Source organism: Hemitrygon akajei, chromosome 3 (genome assembly GCF_048418815.1).
Source record: "Hemitrygon akajei chromosome 3, sHemAka1.3, whole genome shotgun sequence".
In the NCBI taxonomy this organism is placed as follows: Eukaryota; Metazoa; Chordata; class Chondrichthyes; order Myliobatiformes; family Dasyatidae; genus Hemitrygon; species Hemitrygon akajei.
In genome coordinates this window covers 117,994,237-118,009,446 of record NC_133126.1, presented here as the reverse complement: position 1 = coordinate 118,009,446, position 15,210 = coordinate 117,994,237, and the positions used below count along the sequence as shown (strand labels likewise).

General features: G+C 43.8%; 1 protein-coding gene across 2 annotated transcripts in view; it reads left to right on the top strand.

Moving 5' to 3' along the window:
- The window catches only part of LOC140725330 (glypican-5-like), a 627,634-nt gene that overhangs the window by 166,154 nt on the left and 446,270 nt on the right, over window positions 1-15,210 (top strand). The gene's annotated exons all lie outside the window — the stretch shown is intronic.

The window sequence follows — 15,210 nt, the reverse complement described above, 5'->3', positions numbered from 1 at the left end:
GCTTATCCACCGAAGTCTATTATAAACCTCTCACAGCTACCTGCACTATACCTCGTCCTACCTTGATACTTGTAAAAACGCCATCCCCTCTCTCAATTCCTTCATCTGTGCCATGCCTGCTCTCAGGATGAGGCTTTTCATTCTAGAACGAAGGAGATGGCCTTCTTTTTCAAAGAAAGGGGCTTCCCTTTCTCCACCATCAATGCTGTCCTCAACCACATCTCTTCCATTTCACGCATGTCTGATCTTACCCCATCCTCCTGCCATGCTACTAGGAATAGGTTCCTCTTGCCCTCACCTACCACCCCACCAGCCTCCGCATCTAGCTCATAATTGTCCGAAACTTCCGCCATCTCCAACTGGATCCCACCACCAAACACATCTTCCTGCTTTCTGCAGGGATCACTCCCTACGTGACTCCCTCGTCTATTCATCGCTCCCCACTGATCTCCCTCCTGGCAATTATCCTTACAAGCAGAACAAGTGCTGTACCTGCCCCTACACCTCCTCCCTCACTACCATTCAGGGTCCCAAACAGTCCTTCCAGGTGAGGCGACACTTCACCTGTGAGTCTGTTGCGGTCATATACTATGTTCGGTGCACGTGGTATGGCTTCCTGTATATCGGTGAGACCCGACGTAGATTGGGAGGCCTCTTCGCTGGGCATCTACGCTTCGTCCACCAGAACAAGCAGGATCTCCCAGTGGCCACCCATTTTAATTCTACTTTCCATTCCCATTTTGGTATGTCCATCCACAGCCTCCTCCTCTGTCAGCATAAAGCCACACTTAGGTTGGAGGAACAATACCTTATATTTTGTTTGGGTAGTCTCCAACCTGATGGCATCAAAATCAATTTCTCAAACTTACAATAATACCTCCCCCTCCACCCCGCTTCACCATTTCCCATCCCCTTGTCCCTCTTCATGTAATCTCCTTTCCCACACATCGCCTCCCTCTGGTGCTCCTCCCCCTCCCACCCCTTTTTCCTTCTTCCATGGCCTTCTGTCTCTTTTGCCAATCAACTTCCCAGCTCTTTGCTTCATCCCTCTCCCTCTAAGTTTCACCTATTGCCTAGCGTTTCTCTCTCCCTGCCCCCACATTTCAAATCTATTCCTCAGCCTTTTTTTCTCCAGTCCTGCCGAAGGGTTTTGGCCCGAACAGTCGACTATACTTTTTCCCATAGATGTTGCCTCGCCTGCTGAGTTCCTCCAGCATTTTGTGTGTGTGTTGCTCGGATTTCCAGCATCTGCAGATTATCTCTTGTTTGCCTAACTAAACTAATCCCTTCTGTTTATGCAATGTCCATATCTCTCCACTCTCTGCACATTCACAAGTCTACCTAAGAGCCTTTTAAATGCCTCTATCATATTCCCTCCACCATCACCCCTGGCAGAACATTCCAGACACCCAGCATGCTTTTTATATAAAAATGCACCCCTCACATCTCCTTTGAATTTGCCCCTCACCTTAAATGCATATTATACATGGGGAAAGGTGCCAGCTGTCTATCTATGCCAGTTATAATCTTATAAACCTCCATCAGATCTTTTCTCAAGCTCTGCAGCTCCAAGGAAAACAGCCCTAGTTTCTCCAATCTCTCCTTATAACATGTAATCCAGACAGCATGCTGGTAAACCTCTTCTGCACCTTCTCCGAAGTTCCATATCCTTCCTCTAATGGGGGGTGACCAGGATTGAATGTAATTCTCCAAATGCATCCTAACCAGAAAGGTTATATAGACAATAGGTTCAGGAGTAGGCCATTCGGCCCTTTGAGCCAGCACCGCCATTCACTGTGATCATGGCTGATCATCCACAATCAGAACTCTGTTCCTGCCTTCTCCCCATATCCCTTGACTCCACTATCTTTAAGAGCTCTATCTAATTCTTTCTTAAAAGCATCTAGAGAATTGGCCTCCACTGCCTCCTGAGGCAGAGCATTCCACAGATCCACAACTCTCTGGGTGAAAAAGTTTTTCCTCAACTCCATTCTAAATGGCCTACACCTTATTCTTAAACTGTGGCCTCTGGTTCTGGACTCCCCCACATCGGGAACATGTTTCCTCCCTCTAGTGTGTCCAATCCCTTAATAATTTTACATGTTTCAATCAGTTTTATGTGGGACCAGTCCTACTCTGAGAGCACTAAGACCTTCTCTTCACCCTTGCTAGTTTTGTGTTAGCTGTTCCAGATAAGTTTCAGAAGCTACGAGAACATAGAGTAGACCCCTTGGCCCACGAAGTCTGTGCCAATCACATTGCTGATTGAAATTAAATCTCTTCTGTCTGTGTGTGATCCATATCATTAGGAGTCTGAGGAGATTTGGTATGTCACCAGACACTCTCAAATTTCTACAGATGTACCGTGGAGAGCATTTTAGCTGGCTGCATCGCTGTCTGGTATGGAGGTGGGAGGGCTACTGCAGAGAGTTTTAAACTTAGTCAGCTCCATTATGAGTTCTAGTCTCTGTAGTATGCAGGACATCTTCAAAGGGAGATACCTCAGAAATGTGCCATCCGTCATTAAGGATTACACACACATAGTACATACTTACTGTAATTCCCATTTTTTCTATTATTATGTATTCTGTAAAAGCCGATGTTAGCATTCAGTCCTCTCATGTTCTCTCCATGCCTTGTCCGTGGCTCAGGTGCTGTATTGTTCCACGGGTCACTCACGTACACAGCACCCAAGCGCACCCACACATACGCTTGTGTGTGCACATATGCATGTGTATAAATGCACATGAGACAAACTGTTGTAGAGTTCAGAAGGTCAGGCAGCATCTGTGGAGGGAGATGAAGAGTCAATGTTTCAGGTTGCGACCCTTGACTTAGAGCAGGTTTCCCACTGTGGACCCCTTGGTCAATGGTAGGGGTCTATGGGATAAAAGAGTTTGGGAACCCCTGACATGGAAGGGCCAATAATCTAAAAATGTTGACTGTCCATTGGTTTCCCTTCACGGATACTGCCTGACCCGAGTTCCTGTGGCACTTAGTTTTTGCCCAAAATTCCAACATCTGCAGTATCTTGTGTCTGCATGTAAATGCACAATAGACATAGTGAATGCTCACACGCAGGCAAATGCGTACACATCTGTGTGCACAAGCAATGTAGAGAAATAGTTCCATTTAATATCAGAGAAATCTATACAATATACATCCTGAAATTCTTGTTCTTCACAGACATCCACAAAAACAGAAGAGTGCCCCGACGAATGAGACAGTAAAAATGTTAGAACCTCAAAGCCCTCCCACTCCTCCCTCCCATGCACAAGCGACAGCAAAGCACTGACCCCCACCCCTACTTCAGCAAAAAGCATCATCACCCTCCACCCACCAAGCAAGCAATCGCAAAGACCCCAATAAGACCGTGACCTGCAGTATAACAAAAACTAATCGTTCGCCCGCCAATTCAACATACCATGGGCTCTCTCTCGCTCCTGAATAAAGGAGCAGAGGGGTGTCATTTAACTGCATACGTGGGCCATTTAGAACAATGGCACACTTAGATGAATAGAAAACCTCAAAAATACTTCACAGTAGTATATTCAGGATAAAATTCTGACACAAAGATGATCAAAATCTTGGCCAACCAATTAGATGTTAAGGAACAACCCTGGAAGAAGTGCAAAAGAGTGCTTGTGTCTGGCAATTTTTTAAAAGAAGGTCACGGGAACTTCTGTCTTACAAAAGTAATATGTCTGTTGTTCCCGATGTGGGCTCCTCTACATTGGTGAGACCAGTTGTAAATTTGGGGACCGCTATGTCAAGCACCTCCGCTCCATCTGCCAAAAGTGGGACTTCCCAATAGCCAAATATTTTAATTCCCATTCCTGTTTGATATGTTGGTCCATGGCTTCCTCTTGTGCCAAGATGAGGCCACTCGGGGTGGAGGAGCAACACCTTATATTCCATCTGGGGAGCCTCCAACTTGATGGCATGAATTTCGATTTCACCTTCTGGTTTAAAAAAAAGTCCCTTTCCCTCCCCTCTTCCTCTATTCCCCTCTCTAGCTTTTTACCTCTTTTCACCTGCTTACACTTCCTCCTGGATCCCCTTCTCCTTCCCTTTGTCCTATGGTCCTCTCTCCTATCCTATCAGATTCCTGAATCACCAGCCCTTGATCTTTCCCACCCACTTGGCTTCATCTATCACCTTCCAACGAGCCCTCTTCCACTCCCACCATCTTTTAATTCTGGCATCCTCTCCCTTCCTTTCCAGTCCTGATGAAGGGTCTTGGCTCAAAATGTCGACAGTTTGTTAATTTCCAGAGATGCTGCCTGGCCTGTTGAGTTCTCCCAGCATTTTGTGTGTGTTGCTCTGGATTTCCAGCATCTGCACCTTTTCTCGTGTTTATGTCCAGTTACTGTTGTATCAGTTTAGTTTCCTCTGTTTACTTGCAGTCAACTTCCGTGTCAAAATTTATTCAGAATTGGATTTAGTTAGATTTTTCTTGATGGCATTTTTCCCAGATTTGCGGCCCCCTGAAATGCACTGCCACTGTATTTTTTTTACTTTGGTATAACACTGTGCAATGAACCGGGATTGAATGCTGAATAGGGTTGAGAACCTGCAGCTCTCTGACTCAGAGAACACAGTGCTACAGTACCTTTGAATCATGGGTAGCAACAGATGGAGGGTTGAAGGAACCAAGGGCCTGGACTGAGGAAGGGACATATCTTTGTGCTCTTCTGTAGAGAGGTTAGTTGAACATCACTAGTTTAACCATTGTGTTGCCATTGCTTTTGCTGGAAAATTGATTGAGAATTAGAGCAACGGTAGGAAATAATGTGCTAGATGCCCGTTCATTGTATTCAGTAAATATTGAAGCTTATGTATCTGATTCAGACCAGACCAGACCAGTAAGAGCAGCCAGATTATTGATGGCAGTAACCCTTATGAGCTGTCACCTCGAATAAAGGACGGAAACTGAATTTAACAAAGTTAACTGAGCATTCTTAATGACTACAGAGTGATTCTTATTTTTAAATTTTCCTATGTTTAGTAGTCTCAGTCTGCTACAGATGCAACTCAAATGACGACAAAAAGACCGGTAACATAAAGTTCAGTCGATGGTTTGGGCTGAAACACTCGACTGTACTCTTTTCCATTGATGCTGCCTGGCCTGCTGACTTCCTCCAGCATTTTGTGTGTGTTGCTTGGATTTCCAGCATCTGCAGATTCTCTCGTGTTTTTGGTGTCCTTCTAGGCCTGTGCTGAATGGATCTGAGAATGCTGAGGAGGAATCCCATTGAAATTTACTGATGACTGAAAGACCTGGATGTTTTCATTAGTAGGGTGGTCTCGAATCTGAGGGCACACCCTTAGAATAAAGAAATGTCCCTTCTAAGTTGGATGAACAGAAGTTTCTTCAGGCTGAATGTAGTACATCTGCAGAATTCATTGCCACGGATAGCTGTGGGGGCCAAGTTATTGGGTGTATCTAAGGCAAAGATTGACAGGTTCTTAACTGGTAAGAGGGTTGTGGGATTAAAGGGTTTGGGGAGAAAGCAGGAAAATGGGCTTTTTAAAAAAAAAAACCATGATTGAATGACGTGTGAGCTGAATGGTGTAATTCTGCTCCTATATATCATGAGAGTTTGGTTGACATTTAGCTGTTCTTCGGTCTGGGCCTGTACTGCAGGATTGTTGTCAAAAGCTGCAATGATGGTTACCTCATTGTTAAACATCCTATTTTTGTCATGTAATCTGCATATAGAACGGGTTGATGATCAAGTTATGCGAGTGTCTTATCAGTGTAATATTTGTCCACCATACTATTCTAATCAATTTTTTCTTTAGCTGCAGGTGCTAACTGATTGCTTTACACCTCTGTTTGGTAGAACCAAACTGATGAAGTGCGTTCATGGTGTGTCATGTGACCAACAATACAGTTTAATCTGTTTTCCTTTAATGTCTACTGTCAATCCTAGTTTCAACCTTGCTTTAACGTTGCTAGTTGAATGCAAGCTGGCACTATAGAATGTTGGGATTTCTCTCAAGACATTAACCAGGACAGCAATTGCAAATTTGCAGGCATTATTGGGGTGCCAACAGCTAGCACCGCAGATTTCCAGGTATGTTCACCTAATCAGCTCGAGTTAGTTGGTAGTGTTATAGCTCGGAGTCAGTAGGAGTTGGCTGCTGCACACTTATCCACAAACAAGAACTGGATATGCAGGAAAAGTTTATTCACTCTTCTCTGCCAGAGGCTGTCCAATGCAGTTCAGTGTGGAGTCTATAAGGCAGCAAGAAATGATATAATGTATTTTCTTTTCAATTTTTATTGGCCATAGTTGACTTAGCTCTCAGAGTCACTTTCAAAGGAGAGTCAAAGTAAATTTATTATCAAAGAACATATCGGTCACCATCTTCTTGGTGGGCATACTCAATAAATCCATAATAGAATAATAACCATAACAGAATCAATGAAAGTCTGCACCAACTTGGGGGTTCAACCAATGTGCAAAAGACAACAAACAGCTCAAAAAGGAAGAAATAATAATAATAAATAAATAAGCAACAAATATTGACAGCATAAGATGAAGAGCCCTTGAAAAAGAGTTAATAGCTTGTGGGAACAATTCAATGATGGAGCAAGTGAAGTTGAGTGAAATTATCCCCTTTGGTTCAAAAGCCTGATGGCTGAGGGGTAATAACTGTCATGAGGCTCCTGTAATTTCTTGATGACAGCAGTGAGAAGAGAACATGAACACGAGGAAATCTGCGGATGCTGGAAATTCAAGCAACACACACAAAATGCTGGTGGAACGCAGCAGGCCAGGCAGCATCTATAGGAAGGAGTACAGTCGACGTTTCGAGTCGAGACCTTTCGTCAGGACTAACTGAAAGAAGAGATAGTAAGAGATTTGAAAGCGGGAGGGGGAGACCCGAAATTATAGGAGAAGACAGGAGGGGGAGGGAGAAGAGAACATGACCTACGTCATGGGGGTCCCTGATGGATGGATGCTGCTTTCCTGCAAAAAGGTTTTGTGTAGTTGTGCTCAGTGCTGGGGAGGACTTTACCTGTGATGGACTGGGCCATACCCATTACTTTTTGTAGGATTTTCCATTTAAGGGCATTGGTGTTTCCATAGCAGGATATAATGCAGCCAGTCAGTAGGATATGAGGGTCCACCTCAGAATAAAGGAACATCCTTTAAAGCTGAGGTGAGGAGGAATTTCTTCGGCTGGAGTGTGGTGAATCTGTGAAATTTGTTGCCACAGAGGGTGGTGGAGGTCAAGTCGTTAGGCATGTTTAAGGCTGAGTGATTGGCTCTTGATTGGTAAGTGGGTTAAGATCTACAGGAATGAGATTCAGTCCTTTGCAAGGGGGGACATAGGGTCAGGAGAAGTAGAGTCTGTGGATAGAACTGAGGAACAGTAAGGGCAAAAGGACCCAAATGGGTGTTGTCTACAGGCCACCAAACAGTAGCATGGATATTGGGTGCAAGTTGAATAGGGAGTTAACATTGGCATGTGGCAAAGGTAATGTCGCAGTAGTTATGGGGATTTCAACATGCAGGTGAACTGGGAGAATCAGGTTGGTGCTGGACCACAGGATAGGGAGTTTGTAGAGTGCCTACGGGATGCATTCTTGGAACAGCTTGTACGAGAGCCGACCAGGGACAAGACTATTCTGGATTTAGTGTTATGTAATGAACAGGATTTGATCAGCGATCTTGCAGTAAAGGAGCCATTAGGAGGTAGTGATCATAATATGATGTTTTTATCTGCAATTTGAGAAGGATAAGGGCATCTCGAAGGTGTCAGTGTTGCAGTTGAACAGGGGAAACTATGGAGCCATGAGGGAGGAGCTGGCCAAAGTTGACTGGACGGATAGCCTAGCAGAAAAGGCAGTGGAACAGCAATGGCAGGTATTCTTGGGAATAATGCACAAGGTGCAAAATCAGTTCATCCCCCAGAGAAGGAAGGATTCAAAGGGGGGAAAGGGGCCACAGTGGTTGACAAAGGAAGTCAGAGATTGCATAGCATTTAAAAAAAAGGAAGTATGACAGAGCTAAGGTGAGTGGGAGGACAGATGATTGGGAAGTTTTTAAGGAACAACAGAACTTAACTAAAAAGACAATACGGGGAGAAAAAATGAGGTACGAACGCAAGCTAGCCAGGAATATAAAGGAAGATAGCAAAAGCTTTTTTAGATGTGTGAAGAGAAAGAAGATAGTTAAGAACAATGTTGGGCCCTTGAAGAATGAATTCGGTGAAATTGTTATGGGAAAGAGAAATGGCAGAAGAATTTAATGAGTACTTTAGATCTGTTTTCACTAAGGAAGACACAAGCAATCTCCCAGATGTATGGATGGGCCAAGGACATAGGGTAACAGAGGAAATGAAACAGATTAACATTAGGAAGGAAACGGTAATGAGAAGACTGATGGGACTGAAGGCTGACAAATCCCCAGGTCCAGATGGTCTGCATCCTAGGGTATTAAAGGAGGTGGCCCTGGAAATAGCGGATGCATTGGTAATCATTTTCCAATGTTCCTTAGATTCAGGATCAGTTCCTGAGGATTGGAGAATAGCTAATGTTATCCCACTTTTTAAGAAAGGAGGGAGGGAGAAAACAGAGAACTATCGACCTGTCAGCCTGACATCGGTGGTGGGGAAGATGCTAGAGTCCATTATTAAGGATGAAATAGTGGCATATCTAGATAGCAGTGATAGGATTGGGCCGAGCCAGCATGGATTTACCAAGGGTAAATCATGCTTGACTAATCTGTTGGAGTTTTTCGAGGATGTAACCAGGAAGTTAGACGGGGGAGATCCAGTGGATGTAGTGTACCTCGATTTTCAGAAGGCATTTGATAAGGTCCCACATAGGAGATTGGTGAGTAAAATCAAAGCTCAGGGCATCGGGGGGAAGACATTGACATGGATAGAAAACTGGTTGGCAGATAGAAAGCAAAGGGTAGCGGTGAATGGGTGTTTCTCAAAATGGCAGGTGGTGACTAGTGGGGTGCCACAGGGCTTGGTATTGGAACCACAGCTGTTTACAATTTACGTCAATGATTTGGATGAAGGCATTGAAAATAACATCAGCAAATTTGCTGATGACACTAAGCTGGGTGGCAGTGTGACATGTGATGAGGATGTTGGGAGAATTCAGGGTGACTTGGATAGACTGGGTGAGTGGGCAGATACTTGGCAGATGACGTTTAATGTGAATAAGTGTGAGCTTATCTACTTTGGGAGTAAGAACAGGAAGGCAGATTATTATCTGAACAGTGTAGAGTTAGGTAAGGGAGAAATACAAAGAGATCTAGGAGTCCTTGTTAATCGGTCACTGAAGGTGAATGAGCAAGTGCAGCAGGCAGTGAAGAAGTTGGAATGATGGCCTTTATTACAAAGGGAATTGAGTACAAGAGCAAGGAAATCCTCTTGCATTTGTACAAAGCCCTGGTGAGACCACACCTGGAGTATTGTGTACAGTTTTGGTCTCCAGGGTTAAGGAAGGACATCCTGGCTGTAGAGGAAGTGCAGCGAAGATTCACGAGGTTAATTCCTGGGATGTCTGGACTGTCTTACGCAGAGAGGTTAGAGAGACTGGGCTTGTACACGCTGGAATTAAGGAGATTGAGAGGGGATCTGATTGAAACATATAAGATTATTAAGGGATTGGACAAGATAGAGGCAGGAAATATGTTCCAGATGCTGGGAGAGTCCAGTACAAGAGGGCATGGTTTGAGAATAAGGGGTAGGTCATTTAGGACAGAGTTAAGGAAAAACTTCTTCTCCCAGAGAGTTGTGGGGGTCTGGAATGCACTGCCTCGGAAAGTAGTGGAGGCCAATTCTCCGGATGCTTTCAAAAAGGAGCTAGATAGGTATCTTATGGATAGGGGAATCAAGGGATATGGGGACAAGGTAGGAACCGGGTATTGATAGTAGTTGATCAGCCATGATCTCAAAATGGCGGTGCAGGCTTGAAGGGCCGAATGGTCTACTTCTGCACCTATTGTCTATTGTCTACAGGGAGGAGGCAGGAAAATGGGGTTTAAAAAAAATCACTAGAGAATATCTGCAGATGTTGGGACTCAAAGCAACACACAAAAAGTGCTGGAGGAACTCAGCAGGCCAGGCAGAATCTATGGAAAAGAGTAAACAGTCAACGTTTCAGGCTGAGACCCTTCAGCACCCGGTGGTGCACGTCTTGAGACTCTTGCACCTTCTTCTTGATGGCATCAGTGAGAGGAGAGCTTGTCCTGTGTGGTGCCTGGGCATAAATTCCATGAAGCTTGGCTTTTTGTGGCAGCATGGCTCATTACAAGATGAGAAAAACTGCAATTAAACAGAAAATTTATTGTGTAAATTGTAATAACTTTGACTGTAAATTGATGTTAATTATAGATAATTTACAGAGGCTGTGAGGAAAAAAAAGCAACAGCTTTTTAGGGCACTAACGTTTCAGTGCAGACCTGACTTCATGTGAGCTCTTTGTAGAAGAGAGTATGACCAGGTAGAGATGGCCTTGTTCTTTATTTTACCACCTAATCATTGCCCCCCCCTCCCCTCGAGGGTAGCTAACAGTACCAGTTGTGGAAAAGAATAAGGGGTTGATAGGATGGAACAGCAGTTCATTCTGCTGCCTGACAGCTCAATGTCCCAAGTTCCATCTGAGCTTGTGTGCAGTCTAAGTGGAGTTTTAAGGTTCTCCCCGAGACTGCATGGGTTTCCTCTGAGTCTTTCAATTTCCTCTCACATCCCAAAGACATTCCAGTAGCTTTAGAAAATATGGCATAGAACAAACAACACAGGAGCAGGCCATTCAGTCCATGATGTGCCGACACTGATGTAAATCCAGATTAATCCCACCTGCCTGCACAGGGTACATTCACTGCCAGTTCACATGTGCAAGTTGCTGTCAAATCTACTTCCATGGAAGCACATCCCAGGCTGAGAGGAGGGAGAAGAAAAACTAGCTTCATAAATCATCTTTAAATTTTCCCCATCTCACCTTAAAATTCTACCCCTGAGTACTTCTACCCCCCCCCAAAAGACTTTGACCACCTACCCTGACTATGTGCCTCACTACTTTAATACTTCTATCTGGTTGCCCCACAGGTTTTGACCTTGTGGAGAATACAATACAAATTTGCCCATTCTCTCCTTGTTTCCTCTACTCTCTAATCCAAGCAGCATTTTGTGAGCATCTTCTGCACCCCCTTCAAAGCCTCCACACCCTTTCTGTAATGGAGTGACCAGAACTATATACAATACTCCAAGTGTGGCCTGAGCAAAGAGTTACTCCTAATGCAGTAATTGGCAAATAAATAAAAGGTTAAATTAGATATAAGGATGTGGATGTCTACTTGAAAATAGGAAGATTGGGATTAAAAATGGGGTTGCACTGCTGCGGTAGTGGTTAGCACAACGCTTTATAGCACAGGCGACCCAGGTTCAATTCCCGCCACTGCCTGAAAGGCGTTTGTAAGTTCTCCCTGTGACTGCGTGGATTTCCTCCGGGTGCCCTGCTTTCCTCCCACAATCCAAAGATGTACCAGTTGGTAGGCTGATTGGTCATTGTGAATTGTCCCATGTTTAAATTGTGCGATTGTTGGGCATCGTGGCTCGAAGGTGCTGGAAGGTCCTACACCACGTTGTATCTCAATAAATAAATAAATTAAAATATTTTCCCTTCATCTGCAAAGGCATATAATAGAAAAGCAGGGAAGTCTTTGTACAAATTTATAAAGCATTTCTTAATCCATATCTAGAGTATCATACACTGGTGCCTTAGATTAACAAGGTAATGTGTCATGATGATTACCGTCTGGTGGCTCTGACATCCACCATTACAAAGATAGTCATGACATGCATTAATCCAGTCTCCCAGACATCTCAATCCAGTGCAAACTGTGTACTGCTGAAAACAGCTTGCAGAAGGTGCCATCTCCCTGGCCCTATACTCATCTTTGGAGCATCCAAGTTAAACTACTGTTTATTGACCATAGCTTTGCCCTTAGTACTATAATTCTAGCTAAACACATCTCCAATCTCCTGGACCTTGGAATCAACTCCCCTCTTTACAACACACAAAAATTGCGGGAGGAACTCAGCAGGCCAGGCAGCATCTATGGAGAAAGAGTACAGTCGACATTTCAGGCTGAAACCCTTCAGCTGGACTGCAACTTGGATCCTTGACTTCCTGGCCAATGGACCACAATCAGTAAGAATAGCAAGCATACCTCCCCAATGATTATCGACTCTCTACTCACTGTACATTCATAACAATATGGCCAGAGTATGATCTAACTCCATCTGTTAGTTTCCACATGATACCAACATAGCAGGCCATATCTCAAATAATGATGTGGTGGAGTACAGAAGGAAATGGGGAGTCCAGTGACATGGTGCTTGGTGTCATGACAACAGTCGTTCCCTCAATGTCAGCAGAACAAATCAACTGGACATTGATTCAGGAAGGGGGTGGGGGGCACATGCTACTGTCTACCTCAATGGTTAAGAGTTTCAAGTTCCTTGGAGTGAAAGTCACCAATAGCCTGTCCTGGTCTAATCACATTGTTGCCATGGCCAAGAAAGCTTACCAGCTCCTCTACTCTCTCAGAAGGCTAAAGATATTTGTAAGGACCTTTGACCTTTTGACCTTTTCTGGTTTAATTTTTCTTTAACTGATGCACCATGGAAAGCATTCTATTGGGATACATCACAGCTTTTCATGGCAGTTACTCTGCCCGACGCCACAAGAAGCACGCAGCTCAGCACATCACTGAAACCAGCATTGCCTTTGTGGACTATGTCTCCACTTGTCGCTGCCTTTGAAAAGCAGCCAACATAATGAAAGACTGCGGACTCTCTCTCACCCACCCACCCCCGCATCAGGCGGAAGAGACAAAGGCCTGAAAGCATGTATACCTGGCTCCAGGACAATTTCTATCCTGCCATTATAAGAATATTAAAAGGTTCCCTAGTGTGATAGGATGGACTCCTGACCTCTCAATCTACACTTTGTACTTTGTTGTGACCTTGAACCTTATTGTCTACCACACTGTACTTTCTTTGTAACTATGACACTCTATTCTGCATTCTGAAATTGTTTTACATCACTGCACTTTTGTAATGAAGTGATCTGTATAAACAGCATGAAAGACAAGCTTTTTTACAACACCTTATGTGAATATAATAATTAACAGATAATAATATAATGTAATAAACCAATTTACCGATTTACTGCTGTTGTCATCAGGCAAAAGGAAGGAGCATTAATTTATGAGGAGCAATGACTTTGGTTGGGTTTGTTTTACGTGGAGTGGAGGAGGGTGAGAGGGAACCTATCTGACCTATACAAAATTCTGAGTGGCATAGATAGGCTAAATAATGAGAACCCTATCCTCGCAGAGATGCAAATGTTTTTAAAAAGTAAGGCTTTACAGATGCTTTAGGAAGAATATTTTCACTGAGAGGATGGTTGCAATCTGGAACCCACTGGCGGTGAGGATGTTGGAGGCAAGGGCACTGTGAATGGATGAGCATTAGGATCACTAAGGCATAAAAGGCTACAAACCTCACATGATAAATGGCAATTATATGCTCAGTGGTTGACATGGATTTGTTGGGCTGAAGATCCTGTTTCTCTACTATATAAGTTGATTTCTGTGAGTAACAAGTTGGTAACACTGGAACAGAAAACATGCTTTCTGTCAACAAAGCACCCAGCCCCCATTTATCCCTGTCCTGATGAGTTATGTAACACAATAGCATCTTGAAAATGCCATTTGGTGCCACTGTTAGAGACTGCTGCGGTGAAGAGTATGTAGTCAAGTGCCAATCAATGATAGAAGAATTTCAAACCTCTATCCCAGGGGGCATGGATGTGGCATGAAATTTCATCTTTGCTCAGTGCAGACGTGGTGTTTGTTCAAATAGGAGACATCGCTCACTCCCTTGTCACTTGTCAACAGCAACCAGTGTTCTGGACAAATTCAGCCATAAATCAGCAGCGCTTGGCCCTAGACATGATAAAAAGATGAAGGTTGTGTACTAGTGTACTCTCTCCCCATGTCTGTGCCAATCTACGCTGACTCAGTTACTACCATTTCTAGCCTCCTTGGCCATAAGATCATCTGTTCTCTCCAGCACCAGCACACAATGCTGTAGTGTGTGCACTAATGCACTGCAGTTATTTACCCAGAGAGTGCCTCTTAAACCTGTGATCTCTATCAGTAGAAAGGACAAGGACAACAGGCGCATTTGAGTACAGTCATCTGCAGCTTGCCCTTCATGGTACACACCATCCTGACCTGTAAGTCTACAGCCATTCAATATTTATTGTTACATGCTTGGTGGTTGACATGGACTCAGTGGGCCGAAGGCCAGTCTCAATACTCTATGGCTCTCAGATTCCATGTGGCATACCAACATACCGATGTGATCATATCAATGATCTCACTTTTATGGACTCTTCATCTCATCATCTCATGTTCTCATTATATATAACTATTTATAATAGCATTTGCAAAGTTTGTTGTCTTCTACACTCTGGTTGATCTTCCATTCATCCTGTTATAGTTACTGTTCTATAGATTTGCTGAGTATGCTCACAGGAAAATGAATCTCAGGGTTATCTATGGTGATATATATGTACTTTGATTAATTTACTTTGAACAACTTCTCAAGAACAATTTGAGATGAGCAATAAATGCTGGCCTTGTCAATGCCATCCACATTAATAAGTTTCTACTCAGTTACTTAAGGTCTAATTAAAGGCTATCCAATGTGTGTGATTGCCATACAATAGGCCCTCCCTGTATTCCCCTTTGAGATAGGGGTTGGTGGGTACCCGTTCTCTTCTGCCGCGACCAAATAGCTTGCTAGCATAGGCCTGATGTTGTAGTGTGTGAAAGAAGAGAATTCGGTGCAGTTACTGTTACAAGAGAGAAGGTGCTCAAAAAGCAAAAAGACCTAAAGGTACATAAGTCACCCAGACTAGAGGAACTGCACCCTAGGGTTCTGAAAGAGGGAGCATTAGAGATTGTGGTGGTATTAGAAATGATCTTTCAAAAATCATTGGACTCCAGCATGGTGCCAGAGACCTGGAAAATTGCAAATGTTACTCGACTCTTTAAGAAAGGAAGAAGGGAGCAGAAAGGAAATTATAGACCAGTTAGCCTGACCACAGTGGTTGGGAAGATGTTAGAGTCAATTGTTAAGGATGTGATGATGGAGTATTTG